Here is a 25951-nt window from a genome sequence, read left to right on the forward strand (position 1 = left end):
GCCACAGAGAGATGGAAAGGGGGAGGGCAATTATTATCAACAAAACCAATGAGAGGGAACAAATGTATTGGGCCAAAAATCTAATAAAATAAGTATGTGGATTCTGGAACGGCTCCACAGGAAGCAAATTACTCTTCTGCATCTTCCTAGACAATACGCGGGAGAGGCAATTTATTAACTTGCGCCACGTTGGCCTCCACATTAACCTGTCTCCCTAACGTACTTAACTCTTATCCAGGAAACTGCTTACTTAACTTGCATCAGGACACACAGGGCCAATGTAGGTTTGCTATTCACAGCCTCAGATTCAATTTCAAGGGATCCCTGTTCCAATTTCCTGTAGAGAGTTACTCTGTGTTCTAATATATCAGTGTCAGGAAATGCGGCCTTTACTTAATTTCTTCTCATTATTCATACAAGGAGGGATCACCCAGAGCAATTTCTCCTCCTTTGTGTGCCTAACAACAATGATGGGGCTTTTACTTTTCATCCTTTCAAGTGCCAGCTGCTCGGAGACCTCCCCTGCCCTTTGGAGACCTGCGATCAGCTTCTTTGACCAGGGGAGGGGAGCTTTCTGCATGGTGACAAAACTCAAGATGGTAAATTCAAGCTAAACTAGTAGCATTTCTCATTGGTGCATATTCTAAAAGGCAATGCAGAGTCAGAAAGCACGAAGAATAGGCTCAAGCCACCATGTCAGCTTAGGCTAGCCACATCTCAGTGTCCTGGGCCCCTTCACATGCAGAATGAGAAGTTGGACTGCCTCACTGAATCTCCAGTTTGGTAAGTCACAGGGCCACTGTTCAAAGGTAGCCACCAGTGGTTCACACCTATAATCCTAGCTACTCAGAAGGCTAAGATTTGAGGATTGTGGTTCAAAGCTAGCCCAAAGCATTAAAGTCTGTGAGACTCTTATTTCCAATTAACACCAAAGAGCCAGAACTGGAGATGTTGCACAAGTGGTAAGCAAAAAAGCTAAGGAACAGCAACCAGGCCCCGAGTTCAAACCTTAGAACCAGCATTTATAAAGGGGGGAGGGGCTGGGAAGGTGGCTCAGTGGTAGAGCGCTTGCTTTGCATGCATGAGGCCCTGGGTTCAATTCCTCAGCACCACATAAGCAAAAAGAAAAAAGCCGGAAGTGGCGCTGTGGCTCAAGTGGTAGAGCACTAGCCTTGAACTGAAGAGCTGAGGGACAGCGCCCAGGCCTAGAGTTCAGGCCCCACAATCATCAAAAAAAAAAAAAAAAAAAAAAAGGCATCCATGAGAAAGCCCAGTCATAAGACTGACAAGGTAGAGCTATGGCAGAGCTGTCCTTAAGTCCCCCGGGCCCCCTTCCCTGGGGCTGCCGTGCATTTTCAGGGAGTGCTTGGGGACCCCAAAGCACAGCCTGCAATCTGCTGATCTTGTTATCTCAACAAGCCTTTCAAATAAATAAGTGCAGGGCTTCAGATTTCCTCTGCACAAGCAAAACATTCTTAATAAGACAGTAATGGAAAAATAATTCATGCATTTTATTTCCTATTTAATGCATTCATGTGTTTTCTACAATGAGCATACATTATTTCAATAATCAGAAGAAAACAAACATTATTAAAGAGAAATTCATTCACACATATTAAAAAAGAAAAAACAACACCCCAGGCCCAGGAAAGACAAGCCATGCAGGTCTGCATACTCTTCTGGCGTCATCTGCTATCATTAACTGGTAATTGCTTTTGTCCCTTCAGAGAAGCAAATATCACAAGTGTTTGGAAAAGGTCTGATGAGTCACCAAACGCTGTGCGGCTCCCAGCTGCGTCACTGAGTCCCATGCAGCCTGCGTAAATATTCATAACTCCCGAGTCCACCTCTGGCATTAGAGATGGGTAGGGGTGCCAAGGGGGGCTGGAGAGGAAAGAGAACAGCATTGAAGGGGTAAGGACTCCAGCGTTGGCCCTGATGGACTACATGACCTTCCACAGAGAACGTGACCTTTCTGCATCTCAGCTTCCACACTAACAGCTATCACACAGAGCTGAGCAACATTGAAATTTGATATTCAGTATGCAAAATAAGAGGGTTTTCAATAAAGAGGGGAGTTCCAAAGCTTAAAATTTTTAATTACATTTAGACCCAAAGCTTGAGAATCTACAAGAAAGGAGGGAAGCAGTAGCATAGTTATCAAAACAGGTCAAAGCCAGGTACTAGTGGTTCACGCCATGTAATCTGATTACATGAGCATGTAAGCTTACTGTACTGCTAGCTACTCGTGAGGCTGATATCTGAGGACAGAGGTTCAAAGCCAGCTTGGGCAGGAAGCATGTGAGACTCTTATCTTCAATTAACCAGCAAAAAGTGAGGAAAAGAGCTGTTGTTCAAATGGCAGAGCACTGGCCTTGAGCAAAAAGGCTAAGGGACAGCACCCAGGTTCTAAATTCAAGCTCCACTATCAGCGAGTGAGTGCGTGCATGGGTGCACACGTGCGCACGCGCACACATACACACAGAGTCGTGGGTCAATATAAACCCTATAGCTATCTTACCCCTTCTCTTTACCCAGGATGAGCTCAAGAGTCCTCTCCTACCTCCTATTTGCAGCACAGCCAAGGGTCCTTCCTGTTGTGCATCTTGACTTAATTCATCTAGAAAGCCCTGTGCTCGGTGCCTTGAGCTCCCAGGGGAACACACTGTCCATATCTCTATCCTTACTCCAATCTCTGGCAACCAGACACAATTGTTCCGGCAATGCTGGGTGCTAGGGCCTACTTGGGCACTAGTGTGAAACTGTGGTCCCTGTTCTTAATAATCATATGCTTCAGGGAAAAGCAGAAAAAGCCAGGAGAAAGAACACACCCAGAGCTCTTGGGGGATTTGTGGTCTGGAGGGTTCTTTGATTGCATGTAACAGGCAGCCACTGCAGCTGCCCTGGGAAGGCTCCAGCTTCCAACAAGGGCACCCAGAGGAAGGGAGAAGCAGAGCCTAAGGCCATCCATCAGCCCCTGCCAACTGCCAGCCCCATCCCCAGCCTGAGGACCACCGGCCAGAGGCTGACCTTGTTATCTCGGCTGGCTGGTTTTCCGATTTCCATCTCACCTGAGCTGGGAAGATGGACTGGACCCTGAGAAGCATGCAGGCCTGAGAGTAAACAGAGTGTTATTAATGTCAAAGGAGGACAATTACACCCCAAAATGAGCACACAAATAAAAATCTGAAAGTAACATTTGAGAGATATAGGCCACAATGCAAATTAAATGTCTGAGCACTGAATGTATATCATTACCTAATCTCTCAGAAACTCTCTGGCCTATTAAGATGTTAACTGCAAACTCAGCCTGAGCATCGATCTTTCCTTGGAAGGATGTGGGCAAACTCTGTCTCCTGTGCACAACTCCCTCCACATAGTACCTCCACAAGCAGCGCAGCCTAGGGCTGGCTGAGACAGCAGGCTCCTTCCCAGCTCTGGCTACCTACCAGATGCAATTCTGCATCACAGGAAGGGGGAACAAGCTACAGACCTACTGCCACTGAAGCTTAACTCCAATTTTCATGAGCCTGTCTAGTTCTTCCATTACCCCTTCTCCACAGTGTGTCATTCATTCATTCACTCATTCACTTACAACCCAGGTGTTTATCTTCCTGCCTGGAAGAGCTGGAGTTTACCCTGACCTCTAACCTACATGCATACCCTAGGGGTCCTGGAGCTATGCTTGTACAGCAGGTACCAGCTCTGAAGATGCCCAGGGAAAGGTATCTATGAAGCTCGGGACTCGAGATTCCAGCACTGCCACTGGTCAGCACTGTGACCTAGGACACTGATCCTGGATCTTGGGATACCCATCCTGCTAAGTGCAGTGACTATTCAGATGCCAACTCTTACAGTACCAGCCTAAATCACAATTCTGTGCATTTAAAACGATTAAAAAAAAAAGATATTTCATAGGGCTCTTGTGAAACTGTGGCTATCAAGTAAAGATCTAGCACACAGTAAACACTCAGTTAACAGCGGCTGCTTGGATTGCTCTTACTGTCTCAGCAAACTATCACACACAACTCTTCTGCTTGTGCCAGGGGCAGCAAACACCCCTGTCTCATGCTCCTGGCACAAGCCCACTCCATAGTCAGCAGCCATCTGGCCTCTAAAGCTGACTGGTACCAGACACTGGGACATGCATCCGTGTCCACAGGACTTCAACTGTCCCTCCCACTCTGCTTTGAACATGGGCCCCACATGTTAGGCAGGACCTATGCAGCTGCACACGGGTGGACAGCCATCCTCTACCCACACCGTCTCCTCCAAAGCCCTGCTGGCCATCCTCTCTGAGGGCAAGTTCACTGTCATCCACTCAGCAGGCGCATGCCCATGAGCTACACCCAGCTTCCTTGTCAGGAGCAGGCAGCATAACTCTTCATGCCCCATCTAGCACCTGAAAACCAAGTCTCTGCACAGCTTGGCCCTGCCTCCAAATGGCCAACTGCAGAGAGTAACATATGGGTAGATTTTCTCAGAACATCTTCTCTCAGACATTGCCCTAAGCCCTTCACTAAAAAGCACTAAAATCATCAGGCGGTGGCTCATGCCTGTAATTCTAGCTACTCAGGAGGCTGAGATCTGAGGATCGCAGTTCAAAGCCAGCTCGGGCAGAAACGTCCACAGAAAGAGAGAGAAATGGTGTTGTGGCTCAAAGTGGTAGAGTCCTAGCTTTGCATGCATGAGGCCCTGGGTTCAATTCCTCAGCACCACATAAGCAGAAAAAGCCAGAAGTGGTGCTGTGGCTCAAAGTGGTAGAGCACTAGCCTTGAGCAAAATTGCTCAGAGACAGCACCTAGGTCCCGAGTTCAAGCCCCACTACCGACAAAAAAAAAAAAGCATTAAAAATCAAAGTACCTCTAGGCCTAGAGCACTGCAGCACACTGCTCAGGGAGGGTGGCTGCCACACCAGGCCACACAGAGGAAAGCTACCATCTCCCATGGCCAACCCCACTTTCTCACCATTGTGAAAATGTCCGCAAGAAACATCATTCTTTCTCCCCAGGTGAAATCAAAGCAGGAAAAAGTTTCAAACAAGCCGAAAGTAAAGCTGGACTGCAGAATTACTGATCCCACAGGGAGACCAGCCTCCCCTCCTGCCCCCTTGATCCATGGCTCTGGCCAAGATACCAGAAATACTGTTCGATAAGCAGCTGTCATCCTTCACAGCTTGAAAATACAAGGGTAGTGGCAAGAGGAAAGACAGATTCTGTCCCCACAGAAAGGGAGAGATAAACCTAAGAATGCAAGATAGGAAGAGTTCCAAGCGTATCAGTGCCAAGGTCACACAACACATAAGAGGAAAGGTCCCAGCAAGGCCATCACCACAGGGAATAGGTAGATGTCCTCATGGAACAGGAGAGGGAACAAGAGAGATGGGTATATTTTTGGCTTTTTGGAATCAGAAGCTTGGCCCTTGGGAAACTTGAGTCACATCAGCTTGTCCCAAATCAATGGACCAAGGGAAGGGATGGGATACTTGCATGGAAGCTTCCAGTGGAGCCCACTCCTGTTAGGTGAGCCCACAAAGATAAGGGTGCATTTGCACTCCCCCGCCCCCCCAACCCACCAAGGGTTCTAGGTTCCGCAGACTTGCTTCCCCAGAGGTCTAAGTGTGGGCTCTCCCTACCCAGCTGTCTTCCAGACAGTCATACTACCAGAAGGTGGTATGCTGTTGGTAGTAAACACAGTTTTTGTGAACCATTTCTCTCTTATCTACTGATGCTCCAAGAAAATGAGAATCTAGTCTCCAGACATTTGACTCACTCCTGAGAATCACAGGCCAGTAGAGAGAATGCAGGCTTTGAAATCCAGAGGTCCTGGTCCTAAGTCTTGCTCTGTCACCTTCTAGCACTACCCCTCCTAGGACCTCTGAGCTCTTGGTCCTCGTGTGCAGGCAAGCATGCTTTCCACATCTCACACATTTGGGGAAGATGAGTCACGTGTGTGCGATGCCTAGCTCTGTGCCAGATACATAGTGGGAACAAAAAGTGACCCTCAGGGAGTTCTCATGCTGTGAGACACAGCCCCTGCTGGAACCTGCACCAACACAGCCTGGCTCCACTCAAGGCACATTAGGCAAGCCAGAAACCAGCAGGCAGGAATTAACTTAATGCTCAGTTTGGCAGTGCTTCCCTGAGTCTGTCATCTATCCTTATCCCTGGAAGCTGCCAGCCAAGCAAACTGGAGTATTGATTGTCGCCATCATCTCGATGAAGTCTGAGGGCCGAGCACTTTATGTGCGTTTCAATTAGAAGACAAGGCTTGCCATTCTAATTCCACCTCAATCCAGCCAGCTTCACTCTGGGCAACAAATGGGCTCCTAAAAAGTTGAGTTAATCAGCAATCTATTAATGGAATCACACCTCCGCATTGATTTTACATTATCATTTCAGAATGATACATATTCATTTTCCATCTTCCATTTTAAGCAAACTAATCAGGAGTTGCGGTGCCATGCCAAGCTCTGGGCATCACTCAAGGGCTGCCATCTTGCTGACCATGCACAACAGCTTTGGAAGCTGAGTGGCACCAGCTACACTGTGCACAGGGCATCCCAGGAGAGGCAGAGGTCTGCCCAGGCCTAGGCTAGAAATTGCCTTGGCATAAACAAAGGCTCCCGCCAGGCACGCCAGGCACTGATAACTCACACCTGTAACCCTAGCTACTCAGGAGGCTGAGATCTGAGGTTCGAGGTTCAAAGCCAGCCCGGGCAGGAAGGTCTGTGAGACTCTTATGTCCAATTAACCACCAGAAAACCAGAAGTGGTACTGTGGTTCAAGTGGAAGAACACTCTCCTTGAGCTGAAGAGCTCAGGGACAGTGCCCAGGCCCAGAGTTCAAGCCTCACAGCCGTAAAAAAAGACTCCCTTGATATAGAGATGAGGCAGGTATGTCTGTGTGTGGGCTCTCTAGACAAGGGCAGGAAATACTGATGGTATTTTTTTCTGTATGTATTTGTGCATCTCTTTTGGATTCTATACCAAATTCACATATCTCTATTCTTAAAAACAGACTTCAAAAGAAACATTAGAATGAGTTAGAATGAGTTCTTCCTCCTGCAGAGGCTTGCCATCAAACTGGAATTCTCGTGTTCATCAATCTATACAAGAAACTTCAATTTACCCCACTGATATTTTTTTTTGGTTGGTCATGGGGCTTGAACTCCGGGCCTGGGCTCTCTTCCCCAGCTCTTCAGCTCAAGGCAAGCATTCTACCATTTGAGCCACAGCACCACTATGTGGTGCTGAGGAATCGAACCCAGGGCTTCATGCAAATGGACGTGGAGCTTGAAAATAAACTAAGAAAACACAGCTTGCGTGATGAATGGCTGGGGATGCTTACTTGGCACGAGGCCCTGATGAGGGCGGGTCGGCCTGGGCAGCGCGGCCTCCCCAGGCACACGGCAGTTCCCAGCTCTCGTTTTCATGCTTCCCGTTTTTCTAAGCCCGCAGCCTCTCACGGCGGGTCCTGTGGCTCTGCTCTATAGTCGTCATGAGCATTTGGGACTTTTTCTCTGCTTGTTTAATGACTTCCTCTGGAGGTCAGATAAAGAGAAAATCGATTCCGAATCGTGAATGCTCATTCTAACTGCTCTGCAGGAAGGGCTCGGGGACACCTGTAAGCCTTTCGTTAGCTCACTGCACCCCAGCTAATTTGGAAATCAGAAAAGTACTCAGTGTACAAGGACTTCAGAGATCACAACCAAACCTCCGTGTTCACCAAATGAAGAAAATTGCCCAGCCTGCCCAGGGCCTCAGCCAGGGACACGGCGTGGGCCTCTGGCCCCGGGCAGCCAGCTCATCGCTCCAACCACCTCCTGTGTCTCACCTGCCTCATCCCTGTCCACAGCAATAATCTCAAAAAGAAATGAGTCACTCCTCACCCCGATCATGCCTATAAAGTCAGGAGGTTGTTGATTTTATTTTTTTAGGGGAAAGTAATAACAAAGGAAAAGAGTAGGGGGGGAGGCCTTAAATAAAAGTTGTCCTTCTGACGTGACAGATAGAAAGCTTTGGGAATGGAGATGGAGGAGTGCATGATTGTACCAAGGTAATAACGGCTGTCACATGTCACTACCTTTTGACAGAGGGCACTTGGGAAGAAGTCACAAATAGAAAGCTTTCCCTTACTTTCTGAGGGGCAGAATAATAATTCACCTGAATTGTCAAGCTCTGTTCCATGCGACATTTGTGCAATAAAGAAAGGTTCAGAAAACCTCCCGTGCCATTATGGGCCTTCACAGGAATAGTGGTAATAACTGGGTTTTAAAAGCCTGCACAATTGAGCAAAACACTTTTAGTACTTATTCCTTCTCATCAGTACCTAGTGATGCCAGTTGTACCCCAGGAGGTGAGCTGCAAAGAGCAAGACTAGGCCCCTCACAGGAGTGCATGCAACAAATGACACCCAAACCCCAGAACTGCAGGGAGAAAATGTCAGGGCGGGGGAGGGGGAGGAGGGGAGAAGAACCGCACCCTCCCCCCCCCCCCCCCCCCCCCCCCCCCCCATGTGGTAAGTTACAGGTGATAAACTGCCCCTCTTTCTGCACCCTCTAGTACTTTCTCATTCTTCTGGCATTCATGCTTGTCCTGTGGAACCAGAAACAAAGTAAAAAGAAATAATTTATCCCCCCCCCAAAAAAATTTTTTAATGTGCATGGTGGTTCACACCTGTAATCCTAGCTACTCAGGAGGCTGAGATCTAAGGATCATAGTTTGAATCCAGCCCCAGCAGGAAAGTCTATAAGACTCTTATCTCCAATTAACCACCAAAAATCAAAAGTGGACCTGTGGCTCAAGTGGCAGAGTGCCAGCCTTGAGTGAAAAAGCTACAAGTACAGCACCCAGGCCCTGAGTTCAAGCTCCAGTAGTGGCTATAGAGTACTATCTGTATAGCTGCAAGTACAGTGTTATGGCAGGGAAGAAATGGACTCCATTAGGAGTAAGAACACCTGCCATAGAGACCCTTCTTGAAGCAGCCCTGAAGGGCAAGGGCCTAGCTGTGAGATGGTGGGGAATACCCTGAAGATCACTGATTCCAGAGAAGCCTGAGATACTGTGGAGAGAGAGGGCGTCAACCTCCACCACACTTGGAACCACATGGACAGGACTGGTCTGAGCCTGAGTCGGGCGGACAAGAAGATGCATAATGAGGTGGTTTGCTACGAGACTGGTGTGGACGGAGGGCACAGGAGCCCAGCAGATGCCACGTTCAAGCAGACCCGTACTGGCTCACTGTGGCTGAGGGGGAGGCCATGCCGGGGTAGCAGCCGCCGACACACCCCAGAGGCCCAGAGGAAATATTACTGCAAGACAAAAACTGAATTATGAAATCCGCAAGCAATAATTAGTTTAAATTACTACTTCTACTTGAATAATTAAACACGCTTATTTTCACTCACTGATGTTTTATTCATTACCATACATCTTTCCTGAAAGTTGTTTTTGAACATGAATATTCTTTTATTTGCAAAGATCCCACAGAGATTTACTATGCTAATTTCCAACCTTTCTTCTAAAATAAAAACAATAACAAAACACTCCCAGATTATCACCATTAGTGACTGCTGTGTGTGGTCCATTATCAACTTAAGTCACGGCAACTGGCGGGAAATGGGGTGGGTAGTTGTGAAGTTAGTCACACACCAAAGCCCCTGAAAATTCACTACTGAAAGGGAGATATTTAAATAAACTCCAAGCAATTATGAAAATAAAAAGACCCGAGTGCAGAAAGACCATTCAGGCACAGACGGCAAGTGCCTTGTGCTTTCTATCACACTGTTTATTAATGCAAGTGTTTCTGCATTTCCATAAACAATGTTTGAATTTTTTAATTATACTTTTATTATCTTTAAGTAGTTGCACAAAGGAGTTAGCATTCAACAAATCAATGTTTGCATTTTTAAGTCTTATTTGTATACCCTAGAGCCAGGATACCCATAAGTACAGTAATAGAGGCTTACGGTTTTTATTAAACAAAGTTACCTTTGGGAATAAGGCCTAACTCTTCCCTGCTGGGCTATTAGCTGGTGTTGGCTGAATGGCAGGACTCCAAAGCCTCGCAAATGCCAACAAGCTGGGCCCGAGTCAAACCCAGACTGCCACGACTGCAGAGCCGCTCTGCTGGGCACCAGGAGCCAACTGGTCCTCGGGGGGACCACAGAGCCTACTTAATGTGCAGGCAGAATGGAGAACAGCTGGCCTCAGTGGATAAATGTAACAGATAACCATAGAATGTCACTGTGGTTGTGTGTACATACAAACCAGTCCTACTACTCAAGGACAAGAGTTCTAGAGGGGAGAGATGGGCTTTGTGCCCACAGTGCCAGTCTTAGAACTGGCCAGCCTTCCTTGAACATGCACTGAGTGAAACTAACTAAACTGAGGTTGCCTGAGGCCTCACTAGATTTCTCCATCCTCAAAGGTGGGAACCAGCGGCCTAGGCCATAGAAGGCCCCCCCAAAAAATCATTTGGTCTATGACAAGACAGACACGGAATGATGCTCATCAGCTACCTGCAGCCCATCTGCCTGACTGATAATTTTGCATGGCCATATTGATGTTATAAATATCCAAATGGCCCTCAGTAGAATACGAGGCTCCCCATCTTTGTAATAGCATCCTTCGTTCATCCTCGTCATTCAGCTAAGGTGTGAACCGCCCCCTCCTTGGGCCCTGAGGTGTAAGTGGGCGCAGTGCAGCCTGAAGCCTCTTGCTCTGCCTGGCATTCCACCCTCCGCTGAGGGAAGTACAGGTAGATCTCTTCTATACCTATTGCAACTAGTCTTTTGGAGTGACAGGGAAGAGAATTTCTCAAATTTTGAGTTTCCAAATGAAAAATGACTACCCACTGAACAGATCGATGAGCTGTGCCATCAATTTGGCCTTCGAAGATGAAGGGACTCTTGAGGCCACCGGCCAGGGCTCAGCTGGTTCTAGAAGTCAACATGATCTGCGTCATCCTTAGAAGCATCAGGAGGCAGAGCAAGGCTTCTGCGAGGCTTCCGTTCCCATGGCAACAACTTCACTGGCCTGTTGCTGGGAAAGGAATGGAAGAAGGGAACTAGAGAGGGAGGGGGAGGAGCACCGGAGGAAAGGCAGGGAGGCAGGCAAGCATGGACAAGAAGGAAGGAGGAAAAAGTAAATAAAAAGACACGAGAGGAGGATGCAGGGGGAAGAGGGAGGAATGTGAGCCAAGGAAGTCAATGGGAAGAACCGACATATGCAGAACTTGGGGGCGCAGGGGAATCGCCTACAGAAATGCAGCAATCTGTATGCAAAGACTGCTCTAGTTTCACTCATTAGAGGCAATGCATTTCATCTCTCAGTTGCTGCCTCGAGACACACTCAATTACCCGATAAACCACGGGAAAGCTGTGGAAAAATGTCAATGTGGTGAGTGGTCTAAATCCAAACCCTCACTAATGTCAACCTTAGCCCTAAAGGCTGGCTGGGTTAAATCCAGAAAGGGGGCGGGGAGGGAGAAAAAGAAGTAGAGGGAAGGAATGAGAACCTGATAAGGAGTAAACAGCTGCCATAAGGATGAGGCATTATTGGCACTTTGTACGTGAGCTCTGTCAGCCTCATTAGCAAGCAGACCCACTGCTCCTGCTCATGATTTAACAAGGAAGCAGGCCCTGAAATCTGAAAGACATCCAGGCTGAGCCTGGTTGTAGCATCACAACTCTGGCCCCCAGATAGGGAATGTCAGCTGGGAGCCAGTGTGCATGTGTGTGCATGTGTGTGTGTCTGCATGCATGTGCACACACACACATGCATGCATGTATGTGTGTGTGTGTGTATATATATATATATACACACACACACATACACACATATATATGTGCGTATCACAGCTTGGGAAACTCTAAGTGACTGGCGACAAACTCTATAACTGTTCTTCCCTGAAACCCCCAAACAAATCATCTGTTAAGTAACAAGAGCCCTCTAACTGCAACACAGTCCCCAAACTGGAAAAACGTGAAATCCAATAAAGTCCACAGTGCAGCTAACAGAGTTATTTCTTCGTTTGACCGATGTACCAGGGTTACGTAAGGTGCCAGCAGCTGGGACACTGGGTGAGGGCATGTGGGAACTATGGATTACTTTTACCACTCTCCTCTAAATCTGAAATTATTTTTCAAAGTTTTACAAGAAAAATAACAAGGGCTGTTTGAGACTGAGGCTCCTGTTTTCCTAACAATGATTTATCTTTTTCATATAAAACCAGTGCCCTTGACGGGGCTTATAACTATCGTCAAGTTTTACTGGAACGATGGCTGAAACATTACAGCACAAACCATGCTCCTGCGGCCAAAGTGAATTATTAAAGCTAACACAGGCTGGCAGCGTCCCTTCGCTCTGAAGCTAGAACACACAGGAGGGGTGTGCTTCCACGCATGATTCCAAGAGTGAGGGCTCTGACCCAGGAAATGGGACATGCTTTGAAGGTTGTGCATGCCAATCTCTTCACCCTCCCTACTCCTGAGCTGACTCCAGCCTCATAGGTCTCTCCAGACTTTCTTCTGGTTTTATGTTCAGTCCCTGGGCCTGGTCTGACTGACTGGCAGTTTGCTGATGGCAGTGCCTCAGGACCTTTGCACAGACTATTCCCTCTGTTGAGAATGCCCTTCAGAGTCCTGGGGTATGACCCCCCAGCCTCTGTGAGGTCCTGACACCTCCCCCTCCTCCCTCTGCAGCGCAGTCACGATGCTGATGCTGCACTGTCGGCTCTGCCCCCTGCTGCCTCCTCCTTTCAAGTAAGGCAGGGCTGTGACACCCGTGCCTGCATTCATCTCCGTGTCCCACGCTGTCCCAGCCCCCAAGTCTTGTCATAGACGCTGGATGAATGAAATAGTATGAGTCAAGTATGGGGACAATTCTCTCTAAAGAGAAAATACTGGTAACAACTTTCCATCTTCTATGGAAAGGTCACAAAGATTCTATTTGTGGCGAACAACGGAAGTGAGCCCCTCTAAAAGAAACTGACTTTGCCACCAAACAACAGGTCCAGTCCCACAATGTATGTGCGGCACAAACATCCTCTTCCGACCGAGAAGCCGAAAAGCTTTTCAGAGGTTTTGGTTTCCTTGACAACGGCATTGCAAGGGACAAGCAGGAAAATAATTAAAAAGTATGTTCCCTTTGCTTGTGGTTCTGTAAGTTTCCTTAAGCAATACTGAACAGGCCACGCTGGACAATGCCAGTGTGGGCAGAGCCCAGGGCATGCTGGCCTCCACTCCCTCTATGCCCTCTTGAAGTCGGGGCCCTCAGCGAAGGACTTGAGCCATGAGCCTCCTGTACAACAATGACCAGGAGAATGACAGGGCAGATGAACAAGAAAAGCACTTTGAAGGGCCAGCTCGCTGGCCAAACACTCCCTTTTTCCTCTGACAGTTCTTTCAGCTAAGTATTATGATTGCCATTTGTCAGGAAAGAAACTGAGGCACAAAAAGATCAACCCAGGCAGTAAGGCCTTCAGCAGCTTCCCACAGAGATGGCTGCCCCCCATCTCATCCAGGGCAGTCTACCATGACCCACAGGTGCTGTAGCCTCTCCCCTGGGCCTCTGTCCCCATATGAGGACACCTGGGTGCTCTGTGCAGCAGGAAGTGGGCAGGCAGCTCAACGCCGGGCAGGCAGCTCAGTGCCAGCCAGGCAGCAGCATTGGTCCTGCCCTTGATTTACACCCTTTTCCTTTTGGGTGGCTTTAATGGCCTGTTTTCTTTTAACAGCTTTACTACGTTCGTATCTTTTATTGTAGGCTTTCTCAAATCCTTTCTGGATTTATGATTTATAAATAAGTAACATATGAACACATAAGCTACAAGCACCAGCCCTAGACTATTACCTGGGAGCATAAACACAAACATTTCAGCAGACGTGGCATACAATCATTGCTCTGCTTTAGCTCCCAGCAGTTTCCAAGGCCCCAGCCTTGGACACATTTAACAAACCCCTCCCCAGAGGGATGTCTGTCTCACGCATCAGAGGTGAGGGATAGGCCACAGCGTGTGACTGAGAGCCCCAAAGGTCTTCCATAATCCTGAGGTTCAATGGGGCCAGGAGAGTAGGGCAGACCAAGCAGGGATTATTTATTCACAGATGTCTTTTAAGCACCTACTAAGTTCCCAGTTCTCTTCAGTGACTGGGACTACAGGGAGAAAGAAGAAGTTCCTGCCATCATGAAAATTATATAGAAACTTACCTAATTGAGATAGGACCAAAAGACTCAAACAGTTAAAGGATGTCAAGCACCAATGGCTCATGCCTACCTACCCAAGATACCGAGATCTGAGATCACAGGTCGAAGCCAGCTGGGGTGGCAAAATCCATGAGATTCTTCCCTCCAATTAACCAGCAAAAAGATAGAAGTTTGGGCTGTGGCTCAAAATGCCAGCCTTGAGTGAAAAAGCTAAGAGACAGAGCCCAGGCCCTGAGTTTAAGCCCCAGTACCACCACAAAAAAAGGTGGGGGCAGGGATGATGGGCCTTGCTAGAGTCATGTGACTACCCTCTGGCAATTCAACCAGGGAGGTATCTAGAACAATCTCAAAATGTAGCCACAGGAAGGACTGACCTCAAGTGCCTGCTCTCTGCTTTGGACCGATGTGTCCTACTCTGGTCCTCAGTTTTCTCATCTATGAAGTGGGCATAAGGATGCTACTGCAGCCATCTGACATCAAGGAGGCCCATCGCATACCTGGTACTTTTATCCTAAGAGTCAGCTATGGGCCTGGGGGGGGGGGGAGGGTGTGGGAAGGGAGGGGAGATGGAGGGTAAATGGAGGTGGAAGCATATAAACCAGACATCCGGGCACTGTGGTCGAGAGCCATCTCCCTGGCTGCCCTCAGGGGCCCTTCTCTGCCCATACTACAGTCAGCTGGCCTAAAGCAAGGCCCAAAGAACCTATGGATCATGTGGCAGCATGTCCTGGCTGGTAACACTTTCAGGACTCATAGTCCAACACCTCAACTACTGCTCCCACCTTCACACTGCCAGGCCGGAAAACAGAATGGGGCAGCTGCACCTAGAGGGCCCAAGTCCCCTGAGAAGCCAGTGTGGGGTCGCGGGTGTGGGGGTGTGCACAGGGCAATCTCAGCTGTCCCCAGCCACGGAGGCCAATCGGATGCAGAGCCTGGCGCGCTCAGGAGCACAGATCAGGAGGCAATTACAAAGCAAACCCAAGCACAGAGTGGTGGCTAATGCCTTCCATTTGCGAGGGCTTTAGCGTTTACACAGTGGTTTCACACGCCTAACCCTGGCTGATCCTGCCAGCCCCGTGAGGCAATCCGTACACAGATGAGAATGCTGAAAGACGCCGCGCAACATTTAGCAGAGGCAGCTTTGCACACGTTTGAATATGTAACGCGCAGCCTTGTGCCAGGCCTGTGGTCCATGTCAGGACCCAGAGGGGCTCGCTCAGAGCAGCTTGCAGCCAACCAGCCACACCGGCCAATACTCGGGGCGCATGCCATGTCCTCAGGGGCCCTGAAGCCACCTGGATGCCCTGTCCGCCAGCTAACCACCTGCACTCTTCCTCACCAGGCCCGAACCCACACCCCCTCCGCCGTTCCCCACAGCGATGAGTCAGGGGGCCGGAAAGTCCTTCCTCACTGCACCTTCCACAGGGGTTCCTGCAGCCAGCCCGAATCTGCCCCTAGTCCCCAGAGCCTGGCAGCCCCGCCAGCACCTGACGCAGCCACCACACACGCCCCAGAGAGCGACAGCAGGGCCCTGCTCCACGGCGCCAGCACGTTTCGGAACACACTTGAAAAATGGGAGCGAAAGAACCTGAAAGGAGCCCAGGAGGAAAACAAGCGCGTGTGCGAACTGAAGGGCATGAGGAAAATGTGTTTTAATTGGTGTTTTGTGCCTTTCAAAATAACACTTCAACTAGTTCAGAAACAGACCGTTTGGATGTGTGCACGCTCCCTGGTCCCCCGCAGTTGTTGGGCTGGGTAAACACACTGTGAGGAGGGAGAAGAAATGACTGCTTGGGAAACTTTTAATACTAGCGTGTATGCGAGTTGGAATTTGAAACCCAGCAGCTTTAAAAAAATGTTCAGAAAGCAATTTTGGTGTTAGTCTAAATAATTATAGATCACACTCACTTAGATAAGGGCTTTTGCCCCCTCGGGACTCCAAGGGAAGTTTCTAGGTATAGTTAAGCAACATAGTTGGTTATTACGAAGGCTTTGCAGGAGCAGTGCAAATTGGTATAATCCTTTTGGAAAGCAACCTGACAGGAGACGTATCGGGACCCATGAAAATGTACAACCCTTTGACCCAGCATTCCCACTTCTGGGAATCAATCTGAAAGAAATAATCCGACAGAAAAGGGTCTCATGCATGAAGATAACCACTTCAGCATTATCTATAATAGCAAAAATTAGAACCCACCCAAGTGTCCAAGGGGGGGCTAAGTAAATTACAGTTAATCAACTCAATAGAGCGCCGTGGAACCGGAGAAAATTGACGGTCCTCCAAAGACAGAGGCGGCCGGTGGTGCTGCGGCGGGCAGCTGGGGGAGAATGTTAAGTGGGAGACGCAGGCTGCAGAAGCACGGGTGCACTCTGGGAAAAAAAAAACCCACAGCCCATGTGGACCAGGAATCAAGAGGAGGGGGAACTAGGATAATCACAAGCTCTATCAGAGCTGGGAGATTTTCTTCCATCATCTTGAAATGCTATCAAATCATCTTCATGAAAAAGGAAGAGGACGGGGTCCGAAGAAAGGAACAATGAGGCCAAGGGGGGGGCTCAAATACCCCAGGATCACATTTTTGTCACTTTTTATTTTTTCTGCTGGTCCTGGGGCTTTTTTGGCTCAAAGTTAGCATTCTTCCACTTAAGCGACAGCTCCACGTCCAGCTTTTTAATGGTTAACTGGAGATAAGAGTCTCACAGACTTTTCTGCCAGGGCTGGCTTTGAACTGCGACCCTCAGATCATGGCTCTGAGTCACCAGCCCCTAGCTCTGTCGCTGGCTTTACAGAAGGCAGGACGCAGCGGGGGCAGAGTGACTCACCGGTCTCAGGCTGGGATATGATCTGGTATCTATCCATCTCTCACTTACATCCCCCACCATGGGGCCGCAGAGGCAGACCGCTCCGGTTGCCATGTTTTGTGGACCCTTCTCCACATTCTAAAATGACTGAAGACCCCAAAGAGCCGCCGGCTAGGAGCGATCCAGCCACTGACACTCAGCACATCAGAAATGAACACTGAGGACGCCGAAAAACATGTATTAACTTATGCAAAACTCCTAATAATAAACCCACCGCATGTTAACATAGATAACATATTTCCTATAAAAAATAATGACTGGATTTTCCAAGACAGAAAGGAAATTAGTGAGAAGGAATTGTTTATATTTTCACAGATCTCCTTACTGGCTGGCTTAATACAAGACAGCTGGGTTCTCACAGCTGCTTCTGTATTTAATCTACTGCAACAGAACACGTCCCATAGCCTCTGGGAAACTCCAGCTACACTCAGGAGAGAATGAGAGAGAAAATGGCAAATAACTTCTAGGTGTTATTATGAAAATAGTTTTGACCCTCTGAAAGGGTCTGGGGGCCCCCAGGGATTGCAGACCACACGGAAAACCACAGTAATAAATGACAGCATTAAAAGCAACCGCTGCTGTATTGGGGGTAGGGGATGAAAATGAGACATATAGTCAGAGCTCAACTATGTGGAATTATGTGCAAGATTGGATGGAAATATATGCCAAAGTCTGTAGTCATTGCCTCTGGGTAAAGACACAATAGGAAATTTTTTTTCTTCTTTCTATCTGGTTTTATTTTCCATGGTGTATGTGTTTTTCTTTTATGATCAAAAACAATGTATCTTTTTTTTTTTTTTGAGGAAAGGTTTAGGAAAGTGTGTATAAGTGTGCCCTGGTGGAACCAGGCTCGTGGGAAGGTTATTTTAAATCATTAGTAGCCAGCCTTGGTGTGGGGGAGCATCAGGAAACAAGGCTACTGGGGACAGCAGCAGCTCCTTAATACGCCGATCGATCGCTGGCACCCGCGCACATTCATCATGGTGGCACACGGCCCACTGACAAGAACTGAAACTGGCTCGAGCTAATCACTGCTAGATGAAGGTCAAATATAGGTGACTATTTATCAGATCTCAGGGAGGGGGCAGGTTGGCCACACTCTAAAGCCACGGGACAATTACAGAGGGAAAGGTCCAAAAACCTGATTAGAAAAGACGATACATTGTTCTCTGCTAAAAAAAAAATTAATAATAATAGTAATGAGATAACAAAACTCAAAGTCAAACAACACATCAGTGGGAGGGCGGGGATGGACTATGACTAAGGGTCAACGTGGTTAGTATGTAAATTGCCTGGAGAAGAATGTTAAGACCACAGAAGATAAATGAACAGGAACCATGAGGACAAACACTGATTTCACATTCACAAGGTGCCAGGACCCAGAGCTGTCCATAAATGAACTCATCTGGTCCTCCAACAAGATACTATTAAATTAGTAGGCATTTTAGACAGCCATAATTCTGCCATCAGGGAGGGCAAGAACGAAGCCCTGTCTGCCCATACATGATGTGTGAGCCAGGTCGGAACACTGCAGGGCCATGCACAGGAACGACAACAGTCAGCACCCAGAGGGAGAGCTGTGCTGGTGATGTGGGGGGGGGGGGAGATTCCAGACTGCAGAACAGGAGGGGGGAGGAGAGGAGTGTGCACCAAACACTGCGAGCCCTGGCCCTCTCCCCGGCTCAAGGCCAGGAAGCTTCAGCAGGCCTAGAACCCACCCAGAGGAGAGAGAAGACTCCTCTGGAGAAAACGCAACATTAAATGACATAAGCACCAGTTTCCCTGTGAACAGCCCTTACACACTCACATACACATACACACACACACACACACACACACACGAGTCAGCCTCCCTCCAGTATCTATAGGAACAACAGCAAATATCTAACCCAAGTCTACAGGAGCCAGAAAGAGAAACATTTCAGAAAACAAGAAAACAGAACTTAGAGTTAAGACCTTGAAAGTGTTCAGTTAAACATGATATGCCAGCCAGGCGTCGGTGGCTCACACCTGTAATTCTAGCTGCTCGGGAGGCTGGGATCTGAGGATCACAGTTCAAAGCCAGCCCAGGAAAAAAAGTCCCTGAGACTTTGATCTCCAATAAACCACCGGAAAATCAGAAGTGGTGCTGTAGCTCAAGTGGTAGAGCACTAGCCTTGAGCTGAAGAGTTCAGGGACAGCTCCCAGGCCCAGAATTCAAGCCCCACACCGACAAAAAAAAAAAAAAAAACCAGGGCAGGAAAGTCTGTCAGAGTCTTACTTTCAAAAGGCTGGAAGTGGCTTTGTGGTTCAAGTGGAAGAACACTCGTCTTGAGCAAAAAGCAACTCAGGGATAGCGCCCAGGTTCTGAGTTCAAGCCTCAGGACCGGCACACACACACACACACACACACACACACACACACACACACACACACACAAAGTCATATTTTTAAAATGGAACAGTTAGGAAATGAGTAACAGCCTTTAGAACTTAGAAACATGGTAGAACAACACTTCTGAATTTAAGGTATACTGTATATGTGTGTATGTGTGCGCACATGTGTGACACCTGTATGCCAGTCCTGATTTTGAAATCAGGGTCTGCTGCTGTCCCTTAGCTTTTCTGCTCAAGGCTGAGGCTCTACCACTTGAGTCACAGCTCCACTTCTAGCTTCTTTTTTGCTGGTTAACTAGAGATAAAAGAGTTTCACAGACTTTCCTGCCCCAGGTGGCTTTGAACTGGGATCCTCAGATCTCAGTCTCCTGAATATCTAGGGTTACAAGTGTGAGCCACCGGCGCCTGGCTTATGTTATACTTTGAATTTTTAAATTAAAAGCAAAAGTACCAATTTTTTTTTTTAAGGATTAAAAGCTAAGGTGGAGAAAACCTCACAGAAAACCGGAAAGGCAAAGAGAAAACGAGACAGAAAAGGTCAGATACACGCAACTCAATCTGGGGACATGGAGAATATCCACTAATTAGAATCCCAAATCAAAGACACCAGCCAACTGCAGCCGCAGCTCGGTCTGGGTGCTTCGTGTTGCTCAGGAGGGCGGCAGCCATGGAAGCCAGGCTGGGAGAGCTCCAGCCTAGGCAGAGCAGAGCTAGCGCCCCCTGGATCTGGCTTCTCCCGTTCTCAACACCTGGGCCTGTATCCCAGGGCTTATCTGGAGGTAGGAGGTGCATGCTGTTAAGTCCTCTGTCAAGGACAGCCTTCTGGTAGCTTTTTGGAAGGGAGGGTGTGTGAAGGCAGGCCTGGGACCTGAGCTACCAACCATAGCTGTTCCCAGAATTCCCACACCTAGTGTTCTAGCCCTGAACTGCTTTGCCCCCCTATACAGGACAGCCACGTTAGAGCTGTCTGTCCATCCATCAAGGAGAAGGGACAACAGAAAGAAAAGCAAAAGCCGGGTGACAGGGTGAAGGGTAGAATGACTCGCCTGTCATCATTTACAGGAAAACATTACTACCATCGAGCAATTTTTTTTTTAATTTAGGCTACAAAAACCAAAGTGCCAGATGAGGTAACAGATGTGAAAAACAACTGGAGGGAGGTGTTGCTCACCAACTGCTCACGGCCACCACACTTGCGTGGAGGGCCTAGGGAAGTCTGTTTCTGCCATTTTCTTTTTTTTTTTTTTTCCTAGTTGTGGGGTTTGAACTCAAGGCCTGGGCACTGTCCCTGAACTTCATTTGCCCAAGGCTAGCACTCTATCTTCAGAGCTACAGCACCATTTCAGGCTTTTTCTGTGTGTGGTAATGAGGAATGGAACTCAGGGCTTCATGCGTGCTAGGCAAGCACTCTACCACTGAGCCACCTCCCAGCCCTCTGCCATTTTCTTGCATAGTTCTCCAAAATTTTTACTGCTTTTATAATGAAATGAATTAAATATAAAACAATTTCATTGGCATTACTGGGATTTGGATACTCAGCTCTGTGCTTTCTACCCCTTGAGCATTTTTTAAGAAGACCAATGATCTTTCCGTCATTGGGCACTAGGCAGATGCCTTTTTTTTTTCTTTTGGCAGTACTCAGGGGTTTGACCTCAGCATCTCGCCCCTGCTCAGCTTTACTTGATCAACTAGTCTAGTGCTCTAGTACTTGGGCCATACCTCCAGCCCTGTTTTTTGATGGTTATTTTGGAGATGAAGTCTCAGAGGTTTTTCAAACCATGATCCTCTGGCGCTCAGCCTCCTGAGTAGCCATCGTGTTCCCTGGGGTGAAGCCTTCCCCTCTCTGGGACTCTGTCAAAGGAAGATGGGGCGGGATAAGGTCTGCGTGGCTCCATAGTGAGACAGGCACTTTTAACAGTCTTCTGTGTCCAAGTTTTCAAAGCAGCAAGAAATTAATAGACTGTCTCAACTCCTAAGTGTGCCAATTTTACAATCTGCATTTTTCAATTACATTAAAAGCATTTTTCGAAATTGCTCCATTCTCTCCTTAATGACATGCGATGAGAACGGAGAGGCCCACCCCTGAGGACAGAGCCTGCACCCTCTCACCACCCTTGTCTGCTGGCTGGCATCTACGGGAGAGCAGGCGGCCCGGCCCTCGGCTCAAGGGAGTGATGGTCCTACAGAGAGGTACTGCCGACTTCAACGCAGCACAGCCGTGTCTCACGCCCCAGCCCGGGGTTTCTTCTGTTACAGAACAAACTTGAGAAGCAACAGGGACTGGGAAAAAAAATCTCGTTTGTTGGCTTCAAAATCATCTCGGCTTTCACATGAGTGAAGAGGAGTGTCAAAAACACTTCACCTCCCACAGAGGGAAAGTTCCAGCTCAAACACTCCCAGCTCTTCCCAGAGGCTCCGCGGCCTGGCTGTGGACCAGCCAAAGCCAAAGGCCCCTCTGAGGCCAGTCAGATGGCTTACAGCTTTCCCTGGAATGTGGGAAGAGACAGGAGTGTGCGTGGGTCCAGGGCTGTGTTCCCTGGGCTGAAGCCTTCCCCTCTGTGAGACTCTGTCAAAGGAAAATGGGATGGGGTAAGTGCTGCGTGGCGCACACGCACGCATGCACACGCGCACGCACACACAGGCCATTTTCTCCCTACCTTCACCTAATTACCCTTGATACACTGTTAATCAGTGACTCCCCAAATACCAAATGCCCACCACCACAACCAAACCTCCTCCCTCCCCAGCTGCGTCTCTCATTTCCAGTGGCTCAGCCCAGCCTCGTGCCTGGAATAAACCGCCCGCCATCTGCATAATGCCAACAACCCTTCGCTCCACACACCAAATCAACTCTCAATTACATTTCATAAAATCCATCAGGAATAATTCTTCCCAAACTGAACTAAAACCCTTGCTCTGGCACTTGGATCCATAAATCCCTGGTCTTTGAATGTGAAATAGATCACATTCTACAAAGTGCCTCTAAGATCCCCCAATATAATCAGAGTGGCTAACAATGATAAATCAGCAGAGTCCTGTCATATATAAAAATGCAAATCCAAACCACCATGGAAATCATCTCCACTCCTCCTGGCCCTCCGCACAACCACCGGAATTAAAGCTGGACGAGCTTGGGCCCCACGGGGGAGGAGGAGGCATGCCCGCTCCTCCCCCCACCTCCAGAGGCAGGAAGGAGCTTCACTCTTTTTGCTTGGAGTCTGAGGGCCAGCTTCCCGGCTGGCCTCCATCACCGTCCTGCTGCGTGACTGGACCGGCCCCTCAGCCCTTTGGTGGGTTTAGAACTGCACTGGGAAGGGCTGGGCCATGGCCAGCTCTCTGTCCTCTCCTCTGTGTTCCTTTCAGTGGCCACAGAGATGGGAAGCCACATGGGAAGATTCAAACTGAGGTCTGCGGCCTCTGACCCAAAGTTCTTTCCTTCAGGTGCCATCTGGCATCACCTGACTGGAGGACGGTGGCACAGCTCCCCTCCTGGGTCTCGTCAGCTGTGCACCACGTCACCAGCATGAGCTGAAGGCCGTCTCCCATCACGGGACCGTGTGCACGGACCTGGCCCTCCATGTACAAAGCACCATCAGCACCAACAAGCTCCAATAACCTCTGCAAAATGTCAAAGTACTGATCTCACTAACACGAAGAATGAGACAGTTCACAAAAATCTGCATGTGTGCCAAGCTGGGCTGTGCAACGTTCACAGATCTAAGAGATATGTCAACCTGCAGAAGTCGAGCTGGTCTGTCTTTTCCACTATCGTTTTTGAAGCAATCAGTGCAGACACGGGGCAATGGGAACGCATTTCTGCAGCCTCTAGTTTGGGTCAGGCACAAGGCTGGATCATCTTTTTGAATCCACAGCAACACCCTTAATCATTCCATTTTACCAATAAGGAACTGGAGGACCAGAAAGGCTAAGTGATCTTCCCAAAATCACACAGCTACCAAGCAGCAATACAGAACAACACTTTAAGTCTGCCAAACAATTTAAGTTAAACAGAGAGAGAGAGAGAGAGCATGCTTTAGCTAAAGCCTGGGTATAAATCAAAACCTATTTTCATCATATTAAAGCAGCAGAAGAGACAACATTTTTGTATAGGCATGTTCACTGCAGTACTCATTGCTTATAAATGGAAGCAAGAAACTATAGGGAACCACATGGAAGAGTGAGGCATACAAATATTTGGGGAAATTTTTGGCTTTGTTTAGGTGCTGGAGATGAAAACAGAACCGAAGGCCATGCACGTATTAGGCAAGTGCTCTACCCCCTCAGTCCTGAAAGTTTTTAAAGATGAAAAAAAATTCCATGCAAATAATACAAAAGATAGGTTTGGCTGGGTGCCAATGGTTCATGCCTGTAATACCAGCCATTCAGGAGAGTGAGAACCAGAGGAGCATAGTTCAAAGCCAGCCTGAGCCAAAAAGCCAGAGATTTCATCTCCAAGTAATCAGCAAAAAAAAAAAAAAAAAGGCGAGGGGTGGCTTTGAAGGTATGTATGGTTTAAGTAATACAGTACCTTCCTAGCAAGCACAAGGTCCTGAGTTCAACTTCAGTGCATATACATATAAATATATATATACATATATGTGTATATATATCTGTAGGAACATAGTATCCCAGACCAGAAAGGACTTTAGAGGAATGAGATGCTAATAATCCTATCCTGGTAGGATTATTATCAATGATTTCTATTTTCTCCCTCATATTTCATGTAGCTTCAAAGGTTTTCACAATATGCATCTATTACGTTTGTGATCAAAAATAAAAAGTTGGGGCGGGAGTAACTGCTTTTCTGATCCTGGTGGCACAGGCCTATAATCCCAGCACTCAGAGGCTAATGTGGGAAGACTGTCAGTGTGAGGCCAGCCTGAGCTACATAGTAAGCCCTTGTCTGAAAACAGAGAGAAAAGCATGTTACTGAAGCTTGTTAGTGAAACAAAAACAAAAACAAAAACTCCACAGCAAATTATTCTGTGACTCGGTAAAGCCTCTCCTGTCTAATAGCTCTGGGTTCCGGAAATGGACAGCAGGTTTCCTGGGAGCAGGAAGCAGGCCAGAGCTGCTTGGTTCCCGGAGGGGGCTTGATTCCCTCCTCCACTTGGGGAATACAAGCAAGGCAGCGGAAGGCCGCTCTGTCTGTGTTTGGCAAAAGCAGATCACATTGCCTTTTTCCTTCAAAATGGCATCAAAGTCTGAATCCTCCCTTTACATGCAGTGGGTGTGCAAACATGTAGCGCTGAGTGAGTTCCGGGAAATGAGTGACGTCTGTAAAAGGCTACCCATGCTGGGATTATAGCTGCAAAGAGAACCAGCGCAGGCCAGGAAGGGATCACAGGGAAAGAGCACAGAGCAGCGCTGCACAAGTATGCGTCACTGTTTTCTTAATTGCTCGGCTTGTAAATTTTTCAAAACTAATATAAGCATATTTTACAGCTCACAGAACATTTAGAACATATTAAAGCAAGTATCTTTCTACCGCAGTGTGCCCAACTGAAATTTATGAATTCGGAAGCTAGGCTTTCAGAAGAAGAAAGGGCTGGCACGCCACGCTCTGTAGATTAATCAGATGGATTGTGTTGTTTTCCTCCAGATCAGAGAAGAACCATCTCTCAGTAAATGTTACCTTGAGTCAAAAGATTCTTTCACGTTCTAGAAGCTTTGAGGGGCCACTGATAGTCTTACTGTGCCCCCTAGAGGCAAGAAAAATTAACGCAGACAAAATAAAAATCCTTTCCTCAAAGCCAGCAACAAAACCCAGCAAATGTTTTAAAATCTTTATTGATCACTTTACACATATAAAATTTGGTGCCAGTGCTACAGAGAATATGAGAGTGGGTTTGGCATGGCTCCCAGACTCGGGAAGCGTGCAACCTAGCAAGCTACTCAGGTAGAATAAACCACCACTGCCCATCAGAGATGGAACAAATTCTAGTGGGGGAAAGCAAGACCCCAGCCCATGCTGAGTGCCAACCAGGTGCCAGAGCAGCTGGTGCAATTCACTACCCGCAGCATCGACTGCTCTAGGAAGTACAGCAAGGCACCAGTAACCATCTCCACTGCACACATAAACAGGCTGCTTCTTACACTGCTGCCCCCTCTCTGACATCAGGGACCAGCAAGCCCAGTAAAGCCTTCAGCCTCGCCAGGACTTCCCTCCCCCAACTGCCCACCAGCCCCTTCCAGTCCCCAATCTCTCCTCCCATTCTGAATCCTCAGATGCCTGACACATTTTTCATACTGGAACATTGCTCAAAGTCAACTTGTCCAAAACCAATTTTCCAAATAACTCAGCCACTGAAAACTGTCAGAAACACCTTAGAAGAAAGAGGCCCCTAACCTGCTGTTGACATCTGAGGCTCATAAAAGCCTTGGTTTTCATGACACCTCCATAAGAGAGGGTCAAAAGAAACTGACCTCAGCAGTAGGCTCAGCACTGCCCCCTGAGGGCAAGTGTGGTCTGCATCTGGAGTCTCCTCCAGTGGGAGAAGCGGG

The 25951-nt window shown here is 48.0% G+C and overlaps 2 protein-coding genes across 2 annotated transcripts in view; one reads left to right on the top strand and one right to left on the bottom strand.

Moving 5' to 3' along the window:
• Wdr25 (WD repeat domain 25) overlaps positions 1-25951 on the bottom strand; it is a 128058-nt gene that overhangs the window by 93693 nt on the left and 8414 nt on the right. The window lies entirely within an intron of this gene.
• Positions 24644-25951, top strand: part of Wars (tryptophanyl-tRNA synthetase) — a 40439-nt gene continuing 39131 nt past the window's right edge. The window contains exon 1 of the mRNA XM_013015583.1: positions 24644-24649. The gene's annotated coding sequence lies outside the window, so the exon portion shown is untranslated. The remainder of the gene's footprint in view (positions 24650-25951) is intronic.

Source organism: Dipodomys ordii, unplaced genomic scaffold (assembly GCF_000151885.1).
Source record: "Dipodomys ordii isolate 6190 unplaced genomic scaffold, Dord_2.0 Scaffold2, whole genome shotgun sequence".
In the NCBI taxonomy this organism is placed as follows: Eukaryota; Metazoa; Chordata; class Mammalia; order Rodentia; family Heteromyidae; genus Dipodomys; species Dipodomys ordii.